This window comes from Aotus nancymaae, unplaced genomic scaffold (assembly GCF_030222135.1).
Source record: "Aotus nancymaae isolate 86718 unplaced genomic scaffold, 86718_ANA_hifiasm-v0.15.2.pri h1tg000030l, whole genome shotgun sequence".
NCBI lineage: Eukaryota > Metazoa > Chordata > Mammalia > Primates > Aotidae > Aotus > Aotus nancymaae.
Window position 1 is genome coordinate 36,723,958 of NW_026988443.1, and position 26,439 is coordinate 36,750,396.

At 44.1% G+C, this 26,439-nt stretch overlaps 1 long non-coding RNA gene across 1 annotated transcript in view; it reads left to right on the forward strand.

Moving 5' to 3' along the window:
* LOC135277213 (uncharacterized) overlaps positions 1–26,439 on the forward strand; it is a 99,041-nt gene that overhangs the window by 71,021 nt on the left and 1,581 nt on the right. The window lies entirely within an intron of this gene.

The following is a 26,439-nucleotide window of genomic DNA, read 5'->3' on the forward strand; positions in this document are numbered from 1 at the left end:
GAGCAAGGGGGCATGAGGGGGAACTTATAGGCTTATCCTCAGAAGACATTTATGGGAGATTTGGGAATTTTACAGACCAAGTGAGATTCTTGGTCATTTCTGCTCTTTACCTGCTGACAGCCTTGCGAAACATTCAAGGAGGTGCTGGAACCTGGCAGAAACACAGAAGATAAAATTTTCACCTTCTGGTCACAGGGTCTGGTGGCAACAAAATCAAATAGCGATCACAAAACCACACAAAAAGTACAGAGACAGGGGTATGTGCAGGGTTGGGGTAGCACAGAACAGGGAGCTTCTGAAGGTGAGGTCTAATGTATTAGTCTTCCAGGACTGTAGTAACAAATTCTCACACAGTCCATGGCTTAAAACAACAGAAATTTATTCTTTCACAGTTTTGGAGGCCAGAAGTCTGCAAGGCATCAGTAGGGTCATGCTTCCTCCAAAGTATCTTGGGGAAGACCCTTCCTTTTCTCTTGCAGCTTCTGGTAGCTCCTGGCATTCCTTGACTTGTGGCATGTGCTTTAGTCTCACGGCTCCTTTCCTTTTCTCCCTGTGTCCCTCCTCTGTGTGCTTCTTACAAGGACACTTGCCATTGAATTTAGGGCCCACTCAGATTAGGATGATCATATCTCAAGATCTTTAACTTGACTACATTTGCAAGACCCCTTCCTTTCCCTCCCTCCCTCCTTTCTTTCCTTCCCCCCTTCCCCCTTCCCCCTTCCCCCTTCCCCCCTCCCCCCTTTCTCCCTTTCCTTCCCTTTCCCTTTCCCTTCCCCTTTCCCTTCCCCTTTCCCTTCCCCTTTCCCTTCCCCTTTCCCTTCCCCTTTCCCTTCCCCTTTCCCTTCCCCTTTCCCTTCCCCTTTCCCTTCCCTCTTTCCCTTCCCTTCCTGACCCTTCCCTCATTCCTAGGGTCTCACTCTGTCACCCAGGCTGGACTGCAGTGGCGTGATCTCAGCTCACTACAACTTCTGCCACCCAGGCTCAAGCGATCCTCCTACCTCAGCCTCCAGAGTAGCTGAGACTACAAACATGTACCACTGTGCCTGGCTAACTTTTTTGTACTTTTGTAGAGCTGGGGTTTCACCATTGATGTGGTTTGGCTGTGTTGCCACCCAAATATCATCTTGAATTGTACCTCCCATAATTACCACAGGTTGTGGGAGGCACCAGTGGGAGATAATTGAATCGTGAGGGCGGTTTCCCCCATACTGTTCTCACCGTAGTGAGTAAGTCTCATGACAACTGAAGGTTTTATAAGGGGAAACCCCTTTCGCTTGTCTCTCACTTCTCTCTTGTCTGCTGCTATGTGAGACATGCCTTTCGCCTTCTACCTCAATTGTGAGGCCTTTCCAGCCACATGGAACTATAATCCCATTAAACCTCTTTTTCTTTGTAAATTACCCAGTCTCAGCAGACCCATGTCTTTATCAGCAGCATGAAAATGGACTAATACAACTATTTTGCCCAGGCTGGTCTTGGACTCCTGGGCTCAAGCAATCCACCCACCTATGGTCTCCCAAAGTGTTGGGATTACAGGCGTGAGCCACTGCACCGGGCCCTACAGACCCCTTTTGCAAAAACGGTCACATTCACAGGTTCTGGGGTATTAGGATGTAGCTATATCTTTTTAGGGCCACCATTTAATCCCATTACATTAGGGAAGTCTCCCTGGATGCAATAAACAGTTGGTCTAAATCATGAAGGTATTGGCTAGGTGAAAGGGTAGAGGAAATTATTTCAAAAGGAGGGATGAGCATGTGCAAAGGTCCTGTTGAAAGAGACTCTGCAGCCATTCATGCATACCGTAAGACATCTGGAGTACAGGGGGAGTGTGTGTAGCACAATGTGGAGTGAGGAAAGGGAGATGTTTTGGGCTACAGAGGTATACAAGGCTCATATTCCAGCAATGAAGAGAGAATGGAGAAACTACTAACTAAAGAATTTTAAACAGGGAGGCAATATGAGCCAATTGGCATTTTAGAAAGATTACTTTGGACAATTTGTTGAGGGTGGGGCACAGCAAGTCTGGTGGTGGTAAAACTAGTTAGCAAAACTTTTGCTCAGTCAATGTGCATTGGCTTGAATCCTCCCTCTCCTTACTTCACAGATTTTATTTTCTTACAGTAGCTTGTAATTTTTGCTGGGCTGTTGGATGCAATTTAACATGCTAAGCCAATCTATTTACTTGTAATGCTCATCACTAATAGGAAACAAGATGCTGGCCTCACAAGGGAAGCTGGCCTCACTCAGTTGACAAAGTCCCTTGCATTGATGATGAAAGATTATAAATGGATTGAACAGGTTGACGGTGTCAGTTCCAATTTTTTGAGCTACCAAATCATGTTGTCAACAATTAGCTTCTACAAACTATGAACACACATACATCACTCTTTCACTAAAAGAGGAATTCTGGCTGCTGCTCTGGATCTGACACAGATTTCTCCCTTACCACTGCTTTGTAGTGGCTGCTGAAATTAAGGCTTGAATGATTCAAAAATACCTATTGAACCTCCTCTAAGTGTCAAGGGTACCTGGGATTTAGCAGAGAACCAAACAGCCTGTGCCTTCGAAGAGCCCACAGTCTAGAAAGGGGTGCTGGTAAATTCCGTGCTAGAGAAGAGAGGGGGTTCTGCATATCCCCTAAATGCCCCAGCAGAAGGGCTAAAAGGGGAAAGGTTGCAGAGGCCTCTATTCCGGCTCCATGCTGCAGTGCCTGACTCTGCCTTGAAGGTATCTTGTTCAGTGGTAGAATCACTCTGGTTGTTGGTGACATCCTGGGTATAGATAGAGATGCCTTCTGAGTGAACTCCTTAGATGACGTCTCTGTGCTCCTGCTCCCCACCCATCCACTCTTTGGGGGTTAACATCATCATTGTCCATGCCCTCCAATGGGATTAGCTCCCTTCTTGCCCCCAGGGATCTCTATTCTGTAGAAGTGCATTTCTCCAGGTCCATTTATTCATCTGTTCATTCTGCAACTATGTACTGGCCGCTGACTGCTTAGAATGTCCTGTGCCAGCTTGTGGGATTAATACAGGCACAAGTTAGATATGAGTCTTGCCTTTAAGATGCTTATGTTCATGTCACCCCCTCAAAGCAAGGGTAGACTGTGGGAGGGGTAGTGATAAGCAGGTTGAGATTTCATTGGCAAGAGGGCTCTGCTGGCATTGGAACGGGCTGGGCGGGTGGGTGTGACAGTTGTGGGAAATGTAGGGCAGGAGGAGAAAAGGTTGAAGCTGCCCTTTGAAGGGTCTGACTAGGTGAGGATGGGTAGATTCACTCTGACACACCCGGCCAGGTACGATTCTGGTCTGGAATTAGATGTCTGTGTTCAGAACCCATGCAATCTGTGAGACCTTGTGCAAAGGTCCTCACCAGCTAGGCCCCATTGCCTCATCTGTGAGATGGGTTACACATGGTTCTGCCTTCCTGGTAATGGCCTAGAGATTTGGCCAGCTGCATCTGATGTTTTGGGCACAGTCCCCAGCGTGGAGTCAACTCTTAATCAGTACCAGCCAGCTGCCACTGCTCTTTGCCAATCCTGGGAGAGAAGGGACTATCCTGACAGTGTTAGCTTGGAACAGGCACTTAGTACCATTTATTTAGGAGACTGGAAGGGAAAGTTGACCATTTCTTGGAGTTGTAAACTTGTCTGGAAGCAAGGAGGAGAAAAAGGTGAACCAGTCCCATGTCCAAAACCCTATTAAAAGTTCTTTATTCTTTCCTGACTCTAGAGCTGAGTTTTCTACCTGTTATGAAAACATGGCCTAAAATATCTCTAGCCAAGTAGTCTAGAGCCCGTTGGAACTGTCAAAACTGGGATTGGAGCATAAATATGAAATGACAGGAAGCTTCATGTGCTGTATCAAACTTCACAGCTAGAATTTTTAAAAGCAAATTATCATGTAAAAATATTCCTGTTATGTTAAATTGGAAATGAAAATAACTTATTTATTTGCTTAGATCAAATTGTTGGATGCAAAGTTAGGCTGTATTTTTTTTCACTGCCAAATGCGTTGATGCATCCCTTTAACCAAACAGTTTAAATGTGAATGTTAAGATGCATCAACCACGGTGGGTTGTCAGCCTCCTAAGGATTGTATCCTTTCAAATGGGTCAATGAACAGAGATTCAACATAGAAGTCAGAGACTTTGATGTTTTTGGTATTCAATCAAGAGAACAATTTTCTCACAAACAGGAGGGGTATCTATCTGTGATTGATAAATGGGCTTATTTATGGCAATTTAGGCATCCCCTGTATATGCTGTAGTCTTCGGAAGCATGAGTAGGTGTTTTCAGGGCTTGGGACGCACCTTTGCAGCCACCAGATGTCACTGTTGAGTCACAGAAGCACAGCTGTAGGGGCCGAGAATCCTTTGCGGGGCGGACGTTTTGGAAAACTTTACCTGGCCAAACAGCTCATTCTTTATTTTAAATATCTGCCAAACTCAGGATCCCAGGGCAAGCTTAGTTGAAGTCAGGAGAATACTTTAGGATATGGAACAAAATTAAGGACATAGAAAAAAATGCAGTATTTGCTCTTTCTGTCTTTTGGCATTCTCCTTGTCACTCAGTCACACTTGCATGCCTGCTCTCTCCCCGTTCCCAGCCCAGAGCTAAGCAGTCAATGCGCTGAGCTAGTTAGACACTTGCAAAATTGCAGAACACCAGAGCTGGCAGGGCTCACGGGGATCATCTAGCACTAATGCCTCAACTCAAGTGCAGCGGGGCCAACAGGAGGAGGAGTTGTTCGAAATCACTGTTAGCTTTAGGCTGAGAATCTCTCATAAGGTTATTAAATAAAGGTAGAGCATAGTGATTCTTAAAAGTGGGGTCCCTGGACCAGCAGAATTAGTATCACCTGGAAAGTTGTTAGAAATGCAAATGCTTGGCCTGCACCCCAGACCTACTGAATCAGAAAGGCTGGGTTGGGGTTTAGCAATCTGTGCTTTAACAAGCCCTCCAGAGGACTGTGATTTGACAGAGGTAAAAGATCTAAGGGTAGGAGAGCTTCAGTTCCTACGTCCTGGTGCCACCAGCATCTCTCTGGGCTCTGGCCTCTGAAGATTTTGGTTAATTCAAAGCTTCTCATTGGAGCATGGCCTCATCTATGCATTCTCTGGTAAAAGTGGGTCCCTTTTAGACATGATGATATTGGGTTGAGGTATCAAGATACTTCTATGCTCCCCATCTTTTTCCGGGCCCCATCTTCCAGCCATGGAATGCAGTGAACTTAGGATGCTTCCTGGTGGCTCCCTTTTAGGCAGGGGCAGCTGGAGCACTAGTCATCCCTTTCCCCTCCTCTGCTCCCTTATCCCCCTTAAACTTGTTGCCCTGTGTCTCATACTTTTCTATTACAGGAGAGAGAGCTTAGTGTTATTCAGCATCTACCGTGTGCCATGTGTTTCCACATGTTTCCACATGTTCTTGGAGCTCTCACAACAAACCCTGGAGAAGAGCATTTGACCATCACCACATTTTTTTTCAGGCCAGGAAATGCCCAAGGTCGTGCTGGCAAGGAGGTGTGTGTACAGGGAAGATTTCAATGACCCTACTTCAAGTTAATGGGGCTTTACTTTCCTCCTAGGCTCTCTTTGCATTTTTAATGAGCCTTCAAGCCCCAAGAGGGAAACCAAGTAAGAATTTCAGATTCCTCTGCCTGGATCTGAGGGCAGCGACTTCTAGGGGGTTGGGAGGTTGAAGAATGGAATCCCTGTGCTTCCCCACAAGCTGCCCTCTGAAGAAAGAATGCCTCTTCTGTGCTTGGAAAATGGTTAAATCCTGAGCATGACCTCCCACAGAAAGAAGTATTCCTTAGCTTTAGACATCACTTATGTTGTCATCTTCCAGCTCCTTTTAGGACTGCCCACTCCCTTAACCATGTGTTCTTCTAAGTTTTAACCTCAAGTTAGTGTAACCAAAGATTTTTTTCCACTACATGAGGTTAGACTGGTTTTGTAAATTCTAGCGTCCTCCTATTTCGTCTTGTTTGTATATAGGTTAAAAAAAAATACCGATTTATCTTATTTTGCTAATGTAGCTTTTAGGAAAGGCCTGATCCAAATATGTTTGGGTGCATACTAAGAGAGTACTACTTAACCTTTTTCTTGCCTTTTTAATGTCTGCTGTTTCTTTTTTGTAGCAAGTGATACAGAGGGATTGTAGTGAAGTTACCATGAAGATACACACACACAAATGACTTCCAGCACCTTCTGTCTTTAGCTTTTCCCTCCTAGCTAACACATCTTTTGAGTTTCAGAACGTTTACATTGTTTTATGCTTCATCTCATTTTGAGTCTTTCCTCTTTCTTTCCAGGCTATTTCTTTGTGATAGAAGACTTAATTCTGCTTTTTTGTTTTTGATTGAGAGTTTCATTTCCCTTTATGCTTAGGCATTTGCGAAGCCTAACTTATCAGGTTTTTTCTGCTGAGAAAAACTGAGAACTCATGAGAACACTGTTCTCATTCCTTTTCTTTCTCAGTATTCAAGCATGGGCTTGGGAGTCAGGCATTCCTGGGTTCAGATCATGGCATTTCTTCTTACTGGGTTGTGTAAACTTAGGTGAGTAACTTCATCTCTGTCAGTCTCAGACAAATTGAGCTAGGCTCAGAAATGCAGAGATTCAGATCACTGGGCCACCAGGTCCTGGTGATGCCCCAGAGATGCTGCTGGGCTTTGTTGTGGGTGATCTAAGGAGGTGTGAACCCAAAAGTTTCTGAGACAGGTCTCAATCAATTCAAAATATTTATTTTGGGGCCGGGCGCGGTGGCTCACGCCTGTAATCCCAGCACTTTGGGAGGCCGAGGCGGGTGGATCACAAGGTCAAGAGATCGAGACCATCCTGGTCAACATGGTGAAACCCCGTCTCTACTAAAAAAAATACAAAAAATTAGCTGGCCATGGTGGCGCGTGCCTGTAATTTCAGCTACTCAGGAGGCTGAGGCAGGAGAATTGCCTGAACCCAGGAGGCGGAGGTTGCGGTGAGCCAAGATCGCTCCATTGCACACCAGCCTGGGTAACAAGAGCGAAACTCCGTCTCAAAAAATATATATATATATTTATTTTGCACAGATTAAGGATACACCCATGACATGGCCTCAGGAGGTCCTGCTGACATGTGCTTAAGGTGTTCTGGACACAGCTTGGCTTTATACATTTTAAGGTGATGTGAGACATCAGTCAAATACATTTAAGATATACATTGGTTCAATCTAGAAAGATAGGACAACTTGAAGTAGGGGCGGGGGGAGTGTTCCAGGTTATAGGTAGATTTTAAAATTTCTGGATGGTCAATAGATTGGAAGTTATTATCAATAGAAAAAGGAATGTCTGGGTTACGTAAGAGGTTGTGGAGACCAAAGTTTCATCATGCGCATGAAGCCTTCAGGTAGCAGGCTTCAGAGAGAACAGATTGTAAATGTTTCTTATCAGACTTAAGGTCTATGTTGATGTTAAATGCTGGTGGGCTTTTTCTGAATTCCAAAAGGAAGGAGGGCGTCATGAGGCCTGTCCAATCTCCACTACCCCTACTTCCTGTCATTGCTTGAACCAGATTTTCAGGTTCAGTTTGGAGCGCCCTGGCTAAGAGGTGGGAGTCAATGTAGTTGGTTGAGGTGGGGCTTAGAATTTTATTTTTGGTTTACAGAGGGTGGACTCAGCCCTTCCCTAGGAAGCTGGCATCTGAGAGGTTGAGGGCAGTGGCCCTGGGGTGTATTTGAAGTGATGGTAACTACATGCAGAGACATTGCCTCTTTAGTGTCAGATTCTTCCTGAACCCAGCTATTTCCTTCCTTTCTAGTTCTCCATCATGGATCCCATTAAGTCCTCATCCTCCCCAGCCCCCACCCCCACTTTCTATTTCTCCCCCCAGCATTTGCTTGAATGTGGTACCCTGATTGGCAGGAAGGCAATTGGCTAGATGTGAGACACCTTGAGATGTGTTCAGTAAAAACATTCTTTTGACTGACTTCAAGTGGAGTCATGGCAAAATCAACTGAAAAGACATAATTAATACTCTTTTATTCCAAGTTTCTTTCAGTTGGAAAGTACTGCCTGCTAAAATCATCTTGTTGAGTCTTGCCGTTCTTCTCATTAGCCTGTACATTTGAATAGAGTTAGGGACTGTGGTGTGTTTATCTCTCTATTATTCCCCATTCTGAGTATACTGATAGGTGCTCAATAAATGTTGATTGATGGCTGATTAATGAAAAGACTTGGGCTCTAGAGTCAGCTTGTATGATCTTGGACAGTCACTAAACTTTCTCTGAGTCCATTTTTTCATTTGTAAGAGGTTGATAATTTCCTGAGTCTTAGGTCACACTCTCCAGGAGGAGCTATTACATGTGGCTTCAGGTTTGAGTGGCTTATTAAAGAAGTGCTGGAATAGGGGTAGTAAAGAAAGGGGAGGAAGCAGAGCAAGTGTGTGATCTCAGGAAAAGTCCTGCAGGGGCAGCTCCAGCCCTCCAGCCTGATCCCACAGGGAGGAGAATTCTGGAGGCAGCTCCAGAGTTGTTCTCCTCCTCCTCCTCCTCCTCCTCTTTGTTTTTTCCTCCTCCTCCTTTTCTTCCTCCTCCTCCTCCTCTTCTTCCTCCTCCTTCTCTTCTTTCTTTCTTCTCCTCCTCCTTCTTCTCCTTCTTCTCTTCTTCCTTCTCCCTTCTTCTCCCTCTTCTTCTTCTTCCTCTTCCTCTTTCTCTTTCTCTTCTTCTTCAGAGATAGGGACTTGCTCTGTTGCCCAGGCTGGAGTACAGTGGTACGATCACAGTTCACTGCAACCTCAAACTCTTGGACTCAAAGGATCCTCCCACCTCAGCCTCCTGAGTAGCTAGGACTACAGGTGCGTGCCACCACACCAGCTAATTTTTTAAAAATGTTTTGTAGACATGGTGTCTTTTTATGTTGCCAAGGCTAGTTTTGAATTCCTGTCCTCAAGTGATTCTCTGGCCTCTGCCTACCAAAATTCTGGGATAACAGGTATAAGCCACCCATGTCTGGCCAACCTTTTAGGCTCTTGCATTTCAGTCCCTGTCTAGGACTGAGGGCAGGATGAGGGAATGTAAATTCCCAGGCGCTTCTAGTGCTATACCCAATTGGGCAAAGTGTTCTTTAATCGCCGGAGGGAAGTTCTCCAAAACAGAGCTGCAATTTGGGAATGAAAGTACAAGAAAGTCTGAGTGTAAAAGTAAAAAAGGAATTGGGTGGGACATTGACATTATCCTCAACATTCTACTCCTCTACATTTCTGAAGAGTTACTGGAATCGGACAAGAAATAGATGGAAAACACTTCAAAACTGTCATGTTCCATTACAAAGTAAATGGTGTTTTGTTGTTATTTGTTTATTTTTTGAGACAGGGTCTCACTTTTATTACTTAGGCTGGAGTGCAGTGGTGTGATCGCAGCTTACTGTAGTCTTGACTTCCTGGGCTAGGTGATTCTCCCACGTCAGTCTCTGGAGTAGCTGGGACTACAACGCACATGCCATCACACCTGGCTAACTTTTTTTACACTTTTATTAGAGATGGGGTCTTGCTGTGTTGTCCAGGCTGGTTTCAAACTCCCTGGGATCAAGCAATCCTCCTGCCTCAGCCTCCCAAAGTTCTGGGATTACAGGCGTGAGCCATCACACCCAGCCAAATTGTGGTTTTTGTATTCAATAAATTGTTTTTTAAAAAAGTCTTGTGCATCTAGAAAGACTAAAAAAAAAGAAGAATATTCATGTTAATTGTACATTCTGGTTCATAAAGAGTCACCCTTAGATAAAATTTCACGTCTCTTGAGTAGAGGTAATCCGATACCAGTTTTCAAAGAATTCTAATTTAAATTAATGCTGTAACTACAGGCAAGACAATTTAATCTCTGTTTGATGCTTCAGAAGGCATTTCTCAATCTTGTAGGGCTTCAGGGTCGTGATTTTCATTGCACTGTCAACATCCAAAACTGTAGCTAATGAATTACAGGAATGGGGAAAATGGCATCTCTCTCTATTTTGTTATGGGAAAGGTGTTGGCTGTGGCTGTATTTGCAAATGGCTAAGCATTGGAGTGCTGACAATTTTTCAGGCTCAAAGCTTTGATTTTCCTTTAATTATTTGGCTGAGGTGGAAGATGAGGACTCTTTCCTGATTTAATTAGATAATCTCAAGTATAAAGATATGGGGTCTGTGACATGGTTAAATAGAATTTTGCTTGGCAGTTTTTCACAACATCCCAAACAAAAGCCTGGAGGTAGCCATACCTCAACATACACATTGCCTCTTACATCATACAATGATTATATTGAATTGCTATTTGAGTTTTCATTTGACGTCATACAGGGAGCAATGCATTTTCCTTGGACTGGGATGGCCAAAGTAATTTTTTTTCTATGAACATATCCATTGCCAACACTGGCATGGTCATTCGAAATAGTGTCTCTCTCCCACTTCCACTCACATTGAAATCATTACTGATGCATTTTGACATCCTGCCACACCTCCTGTATTTCAGTAGGCATATATGGGGATTCAAGAAAACTGTAAGACCCCCAAAGCTGGGGAAAGTATGACGGGGAGAAGAGAAGTCTTATCTGGAACCATTTAATAATGGAAGGCAGAGAATGCCAAGGAGAGGGAAGATCCAATCTTGGGTCCATTTATGGTTTCATGAAGACCAGGGATGCTACAGCAGAATCTTCTTGAGAATTCTTGAGGTTTTGTAATTGCCTTATCTTTATTGTTTTCATTATTTTCTGTCCCTTTTTTTTCTTGTTGTCATGAGGGCTGGTGGTGAAAGCAATGCATTCATTCAATTTTTCATGTGACATTTGTCACATACTTTCTGTGGGCCAGTACTGTGCTGGGTCTGAGGCCATAAAAGTAACTCAGACATGGCCGCATCTTCAAGGCTGTGGCAGAGTCCTAGTTGAGAGGAGGAGATGAAGACATTCATACCCAAGAACAATAGGCCTTGCACATCAGAAGGAAGAGCCAAGGGCCATAAGAAAACAGAGGAGGAGGGCAGAATGAAAAAGAGGGAGGGATTATTTTGTTACAGAGCAACCCTGGTAAGCATAGACCCCAGCCTGGAGAAAGGAAGAGCAGCTGGGAGGAAGAGGCAGAGCCAGCTGACTCCTAATGGCACCTAGAAATGTTCCAAGGACAGAAACATAGGTCTTACTGTTGCCTATGAAAGAACAAATGCTCTTGCAGAAAGCCCTGGTGTTATCATGGAATTTAAAGAGGTAGTGCCATTCTAATGAGAGACTGACTATACATGTGGACAATGACAATGGCCAGACTTAAGAGAAGTAGAACTCTGACCCACAACCTCTGCAGCAGTTGGCCCCAAACACCCAGGATCTGAATCTGATCAATTATTGCCACCTTCCCCAAGCTGGCCCTTGTTTCCAACTTAAGACAAACCAGAGAAAGTCAAATTTGCCCCTCTAGCCAACTGCATAGGATGCCCCTCTTCCAGCTATCTAGTTCACCTATCCTTTTCCACGCCAACAGCCTCCAAGCAGGGCACACCTGAAGCCTTCCTTTTTCCCAGCATGAAGCTTTCACTTTCCTTTGCCTGCCTTGGCGTCTGCCAAATGCAAGTGATGGTGGCTGATTCCCTTGCTATAGCAAGCTCTGAATCAATAGCCTCTGCTTGTTCTCTGTATTAGTTCGTTTTCATGCTGCTGATAAAGACATACCAGAAGCTGGGTACTTTACAAAGAAAAAGAGATTTAGTGGACTTACAGTTCCATGTGGCTGAGGAGGCCCTCACAATCATGGTGGAAGGTGAAAGGCATTTCTTACATGGTGGTGGCAAGAGAGAAAATGACAACCAAGTGAAAGGGGATTCCCCTTATAAAACTCATCAGATCTTGCAAGACTTATTCACTACCTTAAGAACAGTATGGGGGAAACTGCCCCCATGATTCAGTTATCTCCCACAACACGTAGGAATTATGGGAGCTACAATATCAAGATGAGATTTGGATGGGGACATAGCCAAACCATATCATCCTCCTTTCAGTAATTTGCGTTTATTTTCAGTTTTTGATAAAGGATATTTTGAATCATGAACACAAGTGCTAACACCTACCAACCACTCAGTAAATGCTATTCTTTCCCGATAAAGCACCCGTGACATTCCTAGCAACATGCCTGGAGAGTGCCCTCTTCTATTCCAAGTTACCAACCACCCTGGCGTGAGGTGGACTGAACCTTTACAAAACTTACACTCATGCCAGGTAAGGGGACCTGAGTGGTCCAGAGAGTTCGATGGGGTAGCAGAGGCACAGGCAGGAACACACTCCAGTCCCAAGCCAACAACTCAAAGACACCTTTGAAAGCTGTGCAAAGAGCGAGTGGAAAAGATGCCTTTCAAAGGCAGAAATCTTGTTCCAAAGCAACAGCGTTTCTATTCCCTCCAAGTGCGCTTCCCGATAATAAAGTTCCTGATAAGCTGTGTACAAATCGCACTTCTGTAAATTGGGTCCTACTTCCCCCATGATTTACACTTTCCTTTAAGTGCTGATTTATCATCATTTCTTCCCTTGGCAACCATCCTTACGACTTGCCTCTTAGTTCTAGCCTCCCTGGCAGATAATTAATGAGCTCTTAATACAGCTTATGGGCACCGGAGGGAACACACTATTTAAAGATGTCTTCCAGGGGATTTGTGTGTGTATGTAAAGTGAAGAATCCCTTTGTCATGCAAAAAAATCACATACATTTGGCAAATGTTGCCCTTTTGAACTTGCAGACTATTCAAAGGCAGATGAAGAAGTTTGCTTGAATCAGTATTCATCAATATGCATCAGTCTAGGGTTTAGGTACCCAGTAGTTCTTGAAAGTATTGGGGGTGAAAAACAGTGTTATTAAAATTTTGATTAATTAATTGCTTTTCTTGTTTGCTCACTTGTTCAACAAATACTCATTGAATACTTATTATGTGCCAGGCCCCATGGAAATATAATATTAAGCAGGATAGACATGGTCATCCTGTGGCATCACAGCCTGTTGGGGAGACAGATAATGAGCATGTAATTATGCAGATAATGAGTTCACTACACATTTGATCAGTGCCAACAAGGGACCAATGAGAGGGGCTAATGAGGCCTGAGCTAGGTATGGGGAGGGGAAGTGGTCAGGAAAGCTGAGCTCTGAGGTCGAGTTAGAAGTTACCAGGGAAAGGGCACTTCAGGAAGGGAATGGAATGTGCAAAGTCCCCAAGGAGAGGAAGATCCCAGCCCTTTTGAGAAGTGGAAGAAGGACACTGGGTGGAAGATAAGCCAGTGAGATTAATGGAGGCACCATGTCCATAGCCCTTATGGGCTGTTTTGAATTGTATCCTAAGAACAATGAATAAATTATTGATGCATTCTAACCAGAGCATGTGTATCTAGACATGCTTAGATACACCCTGTAGAGAGACAATATTTTCTGCACTGTGGTGAGGAAGGGATAGGAGGACCTTTTAGAACCTGTTACTTTTGTCCAGGATAAAAGAGGTGGTGTTCAGTTGTGATTTTCATCAATTTCTCCAGGAAAAATGGGTAGAGGGTGTTAGGATTCAATTAGTCCATTTCACAGAAGAGGAAGAAGAGGTCTAATAGGATAAGAAGAGTTATAGGACTGGCTCTGAGTGGAAGAGGGGCCCACTCCTGACAGTGCAGCATCTTCACTGTAGCCCTCAGCTTCACCCCAGGGAAGGACTGGCTTCCCCAAGAAGGGCACACATGCAGGCAATAGCCTGCCAGCCTGCTCTGAAGTTCCTCCAGCAGGCTTTGGAGAAAGAGCTTTCCTCATGAATTCTGACCTGGACATGGGGATCAGAAATGATGGTCTCTGCAAGTGGGCTTGATATGGAGAATCTTCTGGACACAGGCCCCAGTCTTCAGTGGAGTATCTTAAGTATCTCGGGTCCCCAAAACTGGTCTTGATGGCCTATCAGACACCAGCCAGGACACTGACAAATGTTAGTGGGCAAAGGTGTCCCTGGTGGAGAAGCTTCCTCAGAAAGCATATTCTTGGGCCCTGCTCTTAGGGATTCTGTTTCAGGCTCTCTGGCTCATGGCCTGGGAATCTGAACTGCATAACAGGTCCTATATCCCTCATTTACTTTCTCACTTTGCTCCTAATGTAGATGGTCTTTAAATTATTTTAAAACTCTGGGAACTATTGCCCTCATGATTTATGTCTCCAGGAGACTGGCTTAACTGTGCTCCACAAAACATAGTATCTGGTTCTGGGCAGTCACTACCACTTAGGAAGCTCAGGAGACTGGGTGGGATCTTGAACTGGGGTATGGCTTTGGGCCAAGCCTTAACCTGCCTGCTTCTCCAGATTGCCTGAGAATCGTCTGGAGGGTTTATAAATACATCCATTTTTCTCTAAAGATTCTGATTCCACTATGGTTTTTGGCAAGTACCCCAGGTGATTCTTAGGATTAGGCAGGTTGGAGGCCTTTGCCCTAGAGGCTTCAGGCAGCGCTGACCCTTAAGGGGCCTCTGGGAGTCCTGGGTGTTCTCAGAGGGCTTCAGGGAACTCTAAGAGTGTTCTCTAACATACTCTCCAACTCTCTGTATCTGCTCTGGATCTTGGATTCTACATCAGGGCATCTGGGGACAGTCCTTCATCAAGGTGGCAATAAGCTCTGCTGGGGATCTTGCTTGAGCTTCTTCGGACTGAGAATCCTGCTAGATTCTGGATGGGGCCTGATGTGTCTGCCTAGCTTTGTGGCCAGGCAAGGGAAAAACTGTAGAGGCAGGATACCCAGCTGAAATGCATCACTCACTGCCAAGGATGATTCCGATGCTAGTTTCAGCAAACTTGGGTGGTGAATGGTTTTAAAACTTCGCTAAAATGAGAAGAGCTGTGTCCACTCAGCATCAGGTGGAACTGGCCAAATCAGGGCAGCTGTAGTGATAGGCTTCTTGGGCTCCAGGGAGAAAACTCCATCTTATTTTTGAGCTCCTGAAAAACAAAGGCAAGGGAGATCTTGCGTCAGGCTTGCTCTAGAGGCATCTATGAGTTTGCTCCCCACTTCCCAGCTTCACCTTCGGTGGTCAAAGAGGGCCCCTGCAACTGTGTGGGAAAAGTTTGCAGAACTAGGAAGCTCCTGCAGTTCAAAGGAGTTGGAGTTTGTATGTGAAGTTTAAATTACACTCGAAGACAGTGGCTGCGTGTAAACAAACCAAAATGAAAAGCCAATAAAGACATAAAAAGAGTTTAAAAAAATGCCTGCTGGTCCCACTGGCTCAGAATCTTTATTGTGGGCAGGGAGTGGGGAGCTGGTCTAAATATGTTTAAAAGCTCCCTGGTGGGTGTCATATGCAGGCTCTAGTGGGTCTGTGAGCCTGGACATTGACTCCACTTGTGGTTCCAGCAGGGAAAGAGGCCATCTTGGATGTCTGGGTGTTGGGGTTTTCAGTTCAGAGAAGGCAGGTACAGTTTTCTGGGGTTCAGGGATGGATAAAGAAGCTTAAATAAGATGGGGCTTCGACCTGTGGGTTTTGATCATGACCAGAACTGTCACTGGTCGTCCACTCCATCTGCCATGTCAGGCACACGGCTGCAGAGCCATTGGCAGCCTTGCTCCTTGGAGAAGAGGACTATTGCCTTATCTTGGCAATGATGCGCAGCAGGCTTCATGTCAAGGACTTTTTTTAGGGAAGTCCTCTGCCTTTAGCTGGTCTCATTGATTGCTTGCAGCTTCTGATCTAGCCCTTGGTGGGAAGTTCAGAGTTCATAGGATTCCTCGATTTAGGAGCTTGCAGCCTCCAATGCTCCTGGAGTTTCTTGGCAGCCATGAGCTGGGGGGCGCATTCTTAGCTTCTCAAGGGTCCTACCGATAGGGCAGGTGGAGAGCTGCTGTGTGTCTCTTGGAGGAAGTAAAGTGACAGATGCCTGCTGGCTCAAGAAATGTGTCCTGAGCTCAGTTGTGAGCACCAATCTGGGGATAATATATGGACCAGCAGAGGAGAGGCATTGCAGGGGTCGGAAGGGCAGTAGAGGGAAAGAGGGCAGATGTGGACAGCATTTGGGTGCTGAGAGAAGTGAACCTGTGGGCTTCTGGGATGGATTGATTGTTCTCTGTGATTGCTGCCACAGTGGGAAGGGGATGTTAACAGGTCATTTGGGGGTCCACTTTGCTGCAAAGACTGATTGAGCTTTGAGATCAGTCCCAGGTTTTCCTAGAGCAGAAGTTTAGAACTGGGTTGGAGATAGAAGAATCTTGAATCCTTTCTCTATCTGGATCTGGTGGTTGTCTTGGGCTCCAGAGTTAGATTAGTTGAACAAAATATCTTTGTTCATTAAACAAACATTTATAAGGCACTTATAAAGTGCCTACCATTGTTTTTGGTGCTGGAGATTGATCAGTAAACAAGCAGACAGGAATCTCCTCTCATGGCAAACATACTTGTAAACCAGTCAGGTAAACAAGTATAAGGGTTGTGAAGAAATATAGGACAGGGCAGTAGGATAGGGTGTGCTTGGGGAAGGGGTATTTTAGAATTTGTGGTCAGAGGAGGCCTTTCTGAGAAGGGGACATTGGAGTCCTGAAGGTGAATAGGAGCCAGCCCTGGGAATATCTAGGGGAAACACTACCAGGCAGAAGGAGCAGTTAGTCTGAAGATCCTCAGGCAGGCATGGGTTTGGTGCATTTGGGAACAGAAAGATCACTGGTGTGGCTAGGGTGAACCAAGCAGGAGTGTGAGGATGTAGGATGTCATGAGTAAGGAGGGAAGGCAAGACAGGACTCTATAGGGCCTGGTGGGTCTGGGTAAAGAGTTTGAATTCTACTCGAGGTCAATAGGATGTCACTGGAGGGTTTTCCATAGGAAAATGACATGGTCCGATTTACGTGTTTAAAGCATCACTTTGACCACTGTATTCATTTCCTGATGTTGCTGGAACAAAAAATACCTTAATACACACATTGACTAGGTGGTTGACACAATAGCAATTTATTTTTCACAGTTCTGGAGGTCGGAAGTCTAAAATCAGAAGATCAGCAGGGTTAGTTCCTTCTGGAAGCTCTGAGAGAGAAGCTGTTTTATGCCTCTCTTCTCATTTCTGGCAGTTGGTGGAAATTTTTGGCATCCCCTGGCTTGTAGCTGCACCACTCCAGCCTCTGCCTTCATCTTCACATGGCCTTTTCCTCTGTGTATCTTTGCCTTTTCTCTTGTGAGCACACTCATTATCGGATTTAGGGCTCACTCTAATTAAGAATATTATCTCAAGGTTCTAAATTATGTCTGCCAAGATATTTGTTTGAAACATGGTCACATTCAGTTTTCAGGTGGACATATCTCTTAGGTGGTCAACATTCAGCTCCACTATCACTGCTATGTAGAATATGGATTAGGGTAAAACTGGAAGCAAGAAAACAGCTTAAGCCAGAGACCCCAGCAGCTGGGACTGGGAAGTTGCTGGAGCAGATGTGAATACCAGCTCTACCTCTTAGTAGCCAGGAGACCTTAAGTAGCCTCCATGAAGGTGCTGAGTCTTGACTCCTTCTTTGGATAAATAGAAATAATAACCTACCATATAGGATATCAAGAAGATTAAATGAAACAATCTTAGCACCATCTCAGGCCACAGGAATGGCTCAGGAAAATGTTACTGTCTTTTGATACTGTTAATAATGTTAACAGGACAGTCAGCCTGGTAAATTGACCTTGTAACTAGGAGCTGGGTGGTTTTGCTATGAATTGTAGGAGCAGTGAGATCAGATTTTGGCCATTTTGGGTTTAGCCTGCTAGCTGCATGGGGAGTGGTAGTAGCAGGGGTTCCCAGGCAGGAGGGGTGCTAACAGAGAAGAGAATCAGTAGTGGGTTAATACACACACACATGCACATGCATGCATATACACACACACACACATACATATATATTCATGTTGTGGGGGCTGGTAAGTCTAAAATCCATAGGGCAGGCCATCAGGCTGTGTACTCTCAGGCAGAAGATGATGTTGAAGTCCGCAGATGGGATTTCTTCTTTCTCTGGGAAACCTCAGTTTTTGCTTTCAGCCAATTGGATGAAGTCCACTAAGATTATCAAGAATGATCTCTTTTACAAAGTCAACTGATTGCAGATCTTAACCATGTCTTCATAATACCTTCCCATCAACATGTGGACTAGTATTTAGCTGAATAAGTGGGTCCTATATCCTGGCCAAGTTAATACATAAAACTATCCCAAGGGGTGACCCTGCAATGAAGTCCACATCCTGGGATAAGGCTGGTGCTTTGAGAGAGAGTGAGCCAGAAGGAAGGCAGACAAGTGAGTACAGTGACGGGTAGAGCCTCAGCAGACCCCCTGGGTGTTCCTGAAAGAAGTGGAGCTTCTGGAAGTGGGTGGCAGTCCCAGGAATAGACCATAGGGTGAATGGGAGGCCATCTGCTGGCCGGCTTAGGTGGCAGAGTAGGCAGTGAGGGTGGAGGGTATTTGTGGCACTCTTTTAATTCCTAGGAGACCCATTCTAGAGAAACTGGAGTGTTCTGGCAGGAGTTGGACCTGGGACGAAGACTGGAGATGCCTCTTGATGATATCTGGGCCTTGGAAGAAGAAAAGAGTCCAGGCTGGGAAGCAGGCAGGCATTGGCAATGGTAATTTCAGAATCCTTCCTCAACGTTCATAATTCTAAGGCTAGGTTAATGTTGGTGTAGCTTCCTACTATCTAGAGTTGCAAAGTTCAGTTTTGAGCAGTGCCCTACAGAGTGATTTTAATAAAGACCAAAAGGGAAAATGTTTACAGGTAGTCTTATATTTGCATATGGAGCTCTCTGAAAAGCCACGATATCAACAGGCCCTATAAGCAGCAGAAAAAAATGACAAAGGATTAAAAAAAAATTCCCACTTATCCTCCAACTCAAAAGAATGGCTCCAAGCTGAAAGAATCCTGCTGGCTGCTGGGTATTGGATCACTACTATGTGTCAGGATAGTGCTGAGCAGTTTGCTTACCCTTTCTCATTCAATATTCAAAACAACTCTGTTGCACAGATATGACAATGTCTCCCATTCATACAAAGAAAAATTAAGTCCTGACAGGCTAGAAAACTTACTTAAGGCCATGCAGTTCCTATGTGGCAGAGCTGGGAGCTGCTTGGAGCCAAACCATTTCAGTCTGACTCTAGACACTGTGCTCTTCACCATGTCACTCCGTCCAAAACCCAGGAAAGTCAGCACTTTGAGAAACATACTGAAGACAACTAAAAGGGGCTCTTCACTTGCATTTGGGGCAAAAAGTGGATGAACAAAGAAAAACTGCTTGTGGGAAGTTTTAACAGATGAGAGAGAAAGCAGTAATCCTCGATTGCTTTTTTTTTGTTTTTTTAAGCCAGAGTCTTACTGTCGTTCAGGCTGGAGTACCGTGCTGTAATCCTGGCTCACCGCAGCCTCCACCTCCTGGGCTCATGCGATTCTCCTGCCTCAGCTTCCTGAGTAGCAGAGACTAAAGACACCTGCCACCATGCCCAGCTAATTTTTTTATTTTTAGTAGAGATAGGGTTTTGCCATGTTGACCAGGCTGGTCTTGAACTCGGACCTCAAGTGATCCACCCTCCTTAGCCTCCGAAAGTTATGGGATTACAGGCATAAGCCACCATGCCCTGTCTCGATTGCTGTTTGAATTCTGATTTTTCTATCAGGGAGAATGATTTCCTGTGGGGAAAAATAGAGAAAAGGGGAGGGAATCTGGGCCCAGCATAAGTGTGAAGGCAGGAGGCCAGTACTGGTTCATAGAAAGGAGCTTGGGTCTCCACAAGAAGATGGAACTTATCCTGTAGGTCCGTTGGAACCTTTAAGTGTAAAATCTATAGTGCTGGTTGCTATACAGGATGCAGAGAGGCTACTTTTGAAACTTCCCCTTCTCTTCAGTCTCATAATCTGCTCCTTCTCAAGAAATTTATGACAATCAGGAAGGCAGCTTTTTTTTTCCTTTTCCAAATCTATTCCTTTGGCACAGGAAGCATGTGTCAAACATGAAGAGTATATATCACATATGTGGCAAATTTATAATAGGCTCAGCCTTGAAATGTCCCCTTTCCTCCCTCTTCTCTTTGTTCTTCTTATATTTGAGAACTGTTAATATCACCAGCAGAATGGTACATACCTAAAATAATTCTGTGTAAAAAACAAGCACAAATAAGCTTCTGTTGCTTGTGTGTCCTGAGTCAAGTGTGGGCAGGCCGGTGGCTCTGCTGATCTTGGTTAGGCTCACTCACAGGTATGGGGTCGAGTGGGCATCATTCATATATGGTCTGGCTTAGGCAAGGGGAAACCAAGACAACATGGTTCTTCTTATCCTAGAAGAGGATGATTGATTTCTCATCCTAGCTTGCTAGTCCAGTCATGCTTTCATAGCAGAGGCAGAGGTGCAGGAGCATAAGCAGAAAGAACAAGACTGTGAAGCTAGTATTCATAACCAGCACATAACACTTCCATAGCATTCTATTGGCCAAAGCAAGTCACAAGTTCAGCACAGACTCAAGAGGTAGGGAGGTAGGCTCCACCTCTTTAGTAAAAGGAACTGAAAGTTACATGGGGCCAAGGGCACAAAGGGGTCATGAATGTAGTTGATCTTCCATAAGTACCTGCTATCTTCCATAATCCAAGCAGTGCTTTGGGATTATGATGATAAGTAGTCATGTCTCTGCACTTGAGGGTTTTCTAGTTACTCAGTCCAGTACCTTTGATATCAGGCTATTTGCTGGGCTTGGACATGAAGTTTTTGCTATTGCAAGAATTTCTGGCATGTTGCTGACTTATACTGGACACATCCTTCTTCCCATGTGCTGCTCAGTTATATTTCTATGGCTGGCTGTAGCGAACAGTTTTCTACAGTGGAGAGCAAAAACCCTCTGAGACTTGTCCCAGTAAACGTTACAACTCAGCAACTGCTGGCCATTGTCTCATTATTTTTCTTAGAACTTGCAGAGAAGAGACAAGTTCCTTGGTGTACCTGATTGGAGTTGCAGAGGTGAGAGAGTCATAGGGAGAATGCCAGCAAGATGCAGACAAAGTCACTAACTCAAATCTGTTTCCCCCAGAGATAGACCTGGTGAAGCACAACAGAGGATCCTCCCACGTGGTATTTGGTTGATTCTCCCATGTCAGGAGAGAATCTCACAGGAGATTTTGACATTATGCTTGCTTGATTGAAATGCAATTATTGGCAATGGCCACTGGACTTCCCTAAGAATAGCAACCTCGTCTGCTTTCTCCTCTCTATTTGCCAAATGCCTAACACAGAGCCACATGGTTAGGCATTCTTTAAATATTTATTTGTTGAATAAAAATAGGAGAGGTGACTGAAGACTGATAATAGACAGATTTTAAACTTTCTAAAAGAGAAGAAAGATTGACACTAGTGAACGATGCATTCCCAGACTCAATTATCATACAGATGGCTTGTGAGGCAGTGGAAACAGAAGCTGGGATCACTGGGAGCCAGAATGGGTTCACCAAAAACTGGTCATGTCAAACCAAATTTAATTCTTATATGATCAGATTCTTGTATTTTTGTAACAGCCTGGAGGCAGAATATGCATGACATCCAGCAGGGCATCTAACAGCATAGTTCATAAAACCCCCCCATAGTCGACAGGTGAAAACATGGGCCCAATTAGTTAGCAGCTTGATTTATAACTGGATGTTTAACTATATATGAAGATCTTCTACTAATGTCACTTTTTTCTGGAGGAAGGAAGGGAATTTTCTCTACCTTTACATTGTGGGACCCTCTTCTCCTTATCTTGCCTGTATTTATCAATAGTTACCATACAGATATATTAGTTAAGCCTGTTAAATTTTTGAATGATTCAAAGGTGAAAGGAAGAAACTTACATGTTGGATGATGGAGTCAGAATTCCATATCATGTTGACAGATTAAGATGATGGGGTGGGACTAAAAGATGAATTTGAATAGGAATAAATTTATAGCAGAGACTAGACATTGAAGAGTAATTTGCAGGGGTATGGGATAGCAGAACCCCAGTTTAACAGCACACAGTCAATTAGTGGATGAAAAGCCATAAGCATAAACTGAATTAATAGAAGTGTAATGTTAAGATCAAGGGAGATTATACTCCCCCTGTCTCCTGAATTTATCAGATCACACTATTCAATAAAACATTTATTAAGTACCTCTCTGTATCAAAGTCTTAGCCAGGCACTTTTTTTGTTAAATAAATTAGTGTGAGTTCCAAGGAATTCCTCACTCTCAGTTGCTACACAAAGAGTATCAGAAAGCCCCTGGTTTAGAGCTAGGTACTCAGCAGGTGATATATAAATGCCAAGATCACAGTATGGCCCACAGCTTTATTTATAGCCTGTGGGGTCAACTTGCCTTCCACTCTTTCACCATTTCTAACCTCAAACCTCTTATTAAAAGTGAGTGGATTTGTTTTGAGTTTCTTCTTTTATTAAACAGCATTCCTTTAATGCCTCATTTGATAGCATCAGGGCTCTGTGTCTATTCTTGTTGTCTATCCTTTTATCTCTCTCTTTGGATGGTGGTGCCATTCTCTCCTACTGCAGACAGCTTCCCCCATATTTTTGCAGGAAATGACCAGAAGTAGCTCAAGATGATATTATCCTTGTGATTCATAGTCTTAAAGGAAGAGAGAGACCTTCTGGTGTTCATATATCAGAGGAAGCTCTGATGGGCCTGTCTTAGGTCATAGGTCATATGGTCACTCCTGGACTGGCCACTTCTGGGTATTGGTGTTCACTACTATAGTGGCTGTGTGCGTATGTGGTGGGCAGGGGCTGTTTGTGAATAGCAAGTTTAGTGCCATGTAAACCACATGGAATAAATTTCCCACATAGAGGAAAAGGGGTTTTATAAGCAGAGAATTAGGGAAAGTACACTAGAGAGGCAAATAATATTTATAAACTCCCTTTTTTCCTGAAGAAATGGCTAGAGTGGGGGTAGGAAGAGGGAGAAGAAAGATTGCTGGGGAGCCCCTTCATCTCCCAGTACATTAAGCAGCTCCTGAATTAAGAAAGGAAAGGTGGCTGTGATGCCTTTTGATCAACCATTATTTTAAGACCAAAGCAGAGGACCGCTCTGGTTTCAGGCTGAGATGTGCTGCTGCCTTTTCTCCCCATTGGAGTTTTGGGGTTTGTGCTTTTGGCTTCTCTTTTCCTATTGCTTGGCTGTATGAAGGAACATCCTGGGAAGCTTAGAGTCCTCAGGTGAAAAAGCTTAATGAGGAACACAGTGACTGTGCCCTAGCAATTTGTGAGGGAGTTCTGTGTCTGTTTTGCAGATGATCCAGAGAGAGTTAGGAAAAGACACACTCATTTTCAGCTCACCTCTATTTCTGTCTCTGTTGGCTGAGGCTGCTCATTTCTGAGGCTCCCACGGATCTGGGAAATGGGAACCTCCAGCCTCACTTCCCCTCTGCTGATCCAGCAGCTGGAGGACCTGTCCCAGGGGTTACATTCACCCTGTGAACAGAGGGAGAGGATACATTCCTGGTTCTAGAGAATTTGATGCTCAGACTAATTTGCATGCTGGGATCCCGGAGGCCCTTCCAAACTATTACATCTTCTGCCTCTTGATTACCTGGGCTAACAAGGGAATGCTGGCATGGGCGCCCAACTGTCATTAATCTTGACGTCACCTGTTTGGCTGTGGACTTCACTCTGAGGCTCAAGGGTTGTTTTCCAGATTTTCAGTCCTAATTATGTTTATTGTGACTGATATTAGAATAGGTAAGTTCTGTGAATGCTGTCAAGCCAGCTGGACTATGGTCAATGCTGTCAAGCCAGCTGGACTATGGTCAGAATTTATTTGATATCAGGAAATTGGCCTTCAGTGTAAAGGTCGCCACAGATTACACACATAAGAGAGCCCAGGCAGTTTGGAGCGGTTATTTGTACTCAAGCTTAGGTCCACAAATACCATCTTTTTATTTATTTCTTTCCTAATTCCTTGAAAAGCTTTACATCATTGGCCTTTCCATTTATCCATGAAATGTTAGGAGTGGAAATCAACAGCAATCTACCATAAATCCTAAGAGCCCATCACACCCCACTGCCCCTAGCCCTGGGGAGAAAAGCATAGGGTTAGACATTTTAATTCATTTACCTTAACATAGATGTTATATATAGATGTATAATATTCATAAATTCATGTAAATGCATCAAATATAGTCAGTCAATATATCACTATGTATGTGCATTTTAAAATATATTTCATATATGCAATATGTATATTTTAAATATATGGCAGACATTTTATCTCAAAGCAACTCTGTGAAATAGATATTATTATTCTCATTTTCATAGATGAAGAAACAGAAGAAATTAGGTACCTTTCCCAAGATTACCGGGCTAATCAGGTTCTCAGATGCAACTAATAAAAACCAACCCTGATTAAGCAGAAAATCAGTTTATCAAAATGGTGTTGGAAGTCTGAGGGATCTCCAGGAGGGCTGGAACTACAGGTCTAGAAGCCATACAGCCAAGAATAACACCAGCAAGGACCCTACCACTGATGTCTCAGATACAGACCCCGAGGCATGTCCTGCTCACAGCAAATAAGACACAGCAAGCCCAGGTCACAGCAGGCTTGGGAAGATGGTGAAGCTGAGGCCACCACTTCTGCCAGAATAGCTGCTGCAGGTGCTGCTGCTTTGGCTGACCTGCTCCCACAGCTGTGTGGCAAGTGGGTGATGACAGGAGTCTCAGCCCTGTGCTGCACCCTCACTGCAAGAAAGACTGGGAGGATTTTCTCCTCCTGATGTATTAGGGGTCCTCCAACACTGGACAGCCAAATAAGAATGATAGATGTCCTGTGTGTCCCACAACCAGGGCAGGTGGAACCAGGTTTTGGTGCCAGGTTCATTTAGCCACATATGTTTTTTACTTCCCTTTACAGCAGGTTCTTGGAGGAACCCAGCAGCCAACTGGGCATCTGAGTGTGATTTCAGGCTTCTAGCTGATCCTGGCTGGGCCCGGCCTCCCCAAAACACATGATCTGAGCAATTTTTGTTTTGCAAGGAAGATACCTTTATAAATGGAAATAAAAATGGGCTTGAAACACCAATTTTGAAACTTAGGGAAAGTTCAAGGTTATAGTGTAGTCAGCTGTTAGAGAGTCACTATGATATAATCAACAACAACAGCAAAAAGTGAGCAAATAATGTTGAGGTGAGAACTATGAGATTTCCGGCTTTTGAGAAAGTGGAACATCACAGATGTCCTTGATGGAAACAGATCCATGAACATAGAGAGTATGTGCATTTCTGTAACCCTGAATTCACAAACACTAGAAGCATTCCTACTGCTTTTGAATGGTCTTGAAACCTGAAAAGCCAAGTGGAAATTTTGTTTGCATTTTTCCTCTGAAGATAAAATTCAGTTCTTACAGGAGATTCTTAAAAGAATTCATGACCCCCAAATGGGGAAAATCACTGGTAGAGGAAAATATTGAGAGGTCAAATTAGTGATGTGATCTGAGAACTGGCTCTAGAGGGGCTTGGCTGCCCAGGTGAAGAGTCTTGACTACATTTGACCCGCCTGCAGCTGCAGGAGCCTATAGGTGACAAGGAGTCTTTGAATGCAACCTGCAGGGACATTTAAGCTTCACTGGGGATATTATAATGGCTGCCATTTACTACAGCTTTGTGTGTTCCTCACACTATGCTGAACTTTTTAAAAAACTGAGATAAAATTCATACAACATAAAATTAATCATTGTAAGCTGTGAAATTTAGTGACATGTAGTACATTCACAATATTGTACAACAATCACACCTCATCTAGCTTCAAGATGTTTTTATTACCCCGAAAGGAAATCCTAGGCCCATTAATCAGTCACTCCCTACTCCTTTTTATGGCTGAATAATATTCCAGTGTATGTTAGGCTACAGTTTATCCTTTCATCAGTTGATGGGCATTTGGACTGTTTCACCTTTGGACTACTGTGAATAGTGTTGCTGTGAACATTCATGTAGAAAAGCCTGAATTATTGTTTTCAGTTATTTTGGGTACATGCCGAGAAGTAGAATTGCTGGCTCGTGTTGTAATTTTGTATTTAATTATTCTGAGGCTATGCTGAGCTTTCTCTGTGTTCTCTTCTTTAATCTTAAAAAATTCAGTGAGATCATAGGCAGATGTTGAACAATGAGAACACATGGACACAGGGAGGGACGCATCACACACACAGGTCTGTTGGGGGGCTAGGGGAGGGCCAGCATTGGGAGATGAGGAAGTTGGGGAGGGATAACATGGGGAGAAATGCTAGATATAGGTGATGGGGGATGGAGGCAGCAAACCACCTTGCCCTGTAAATACCTATGCAACAACCCTGCATGATCTGCACATGTACCCTAGAACCTAAAGTACAATTTAAAAAATTCAGTGAGAAAGGACTTTAATTACCTCTTACAGATAAGAAATTACAGGTAAGAAAACAGGCCCTGAAAGTGAAGTGGTCTAAGGTAGTTA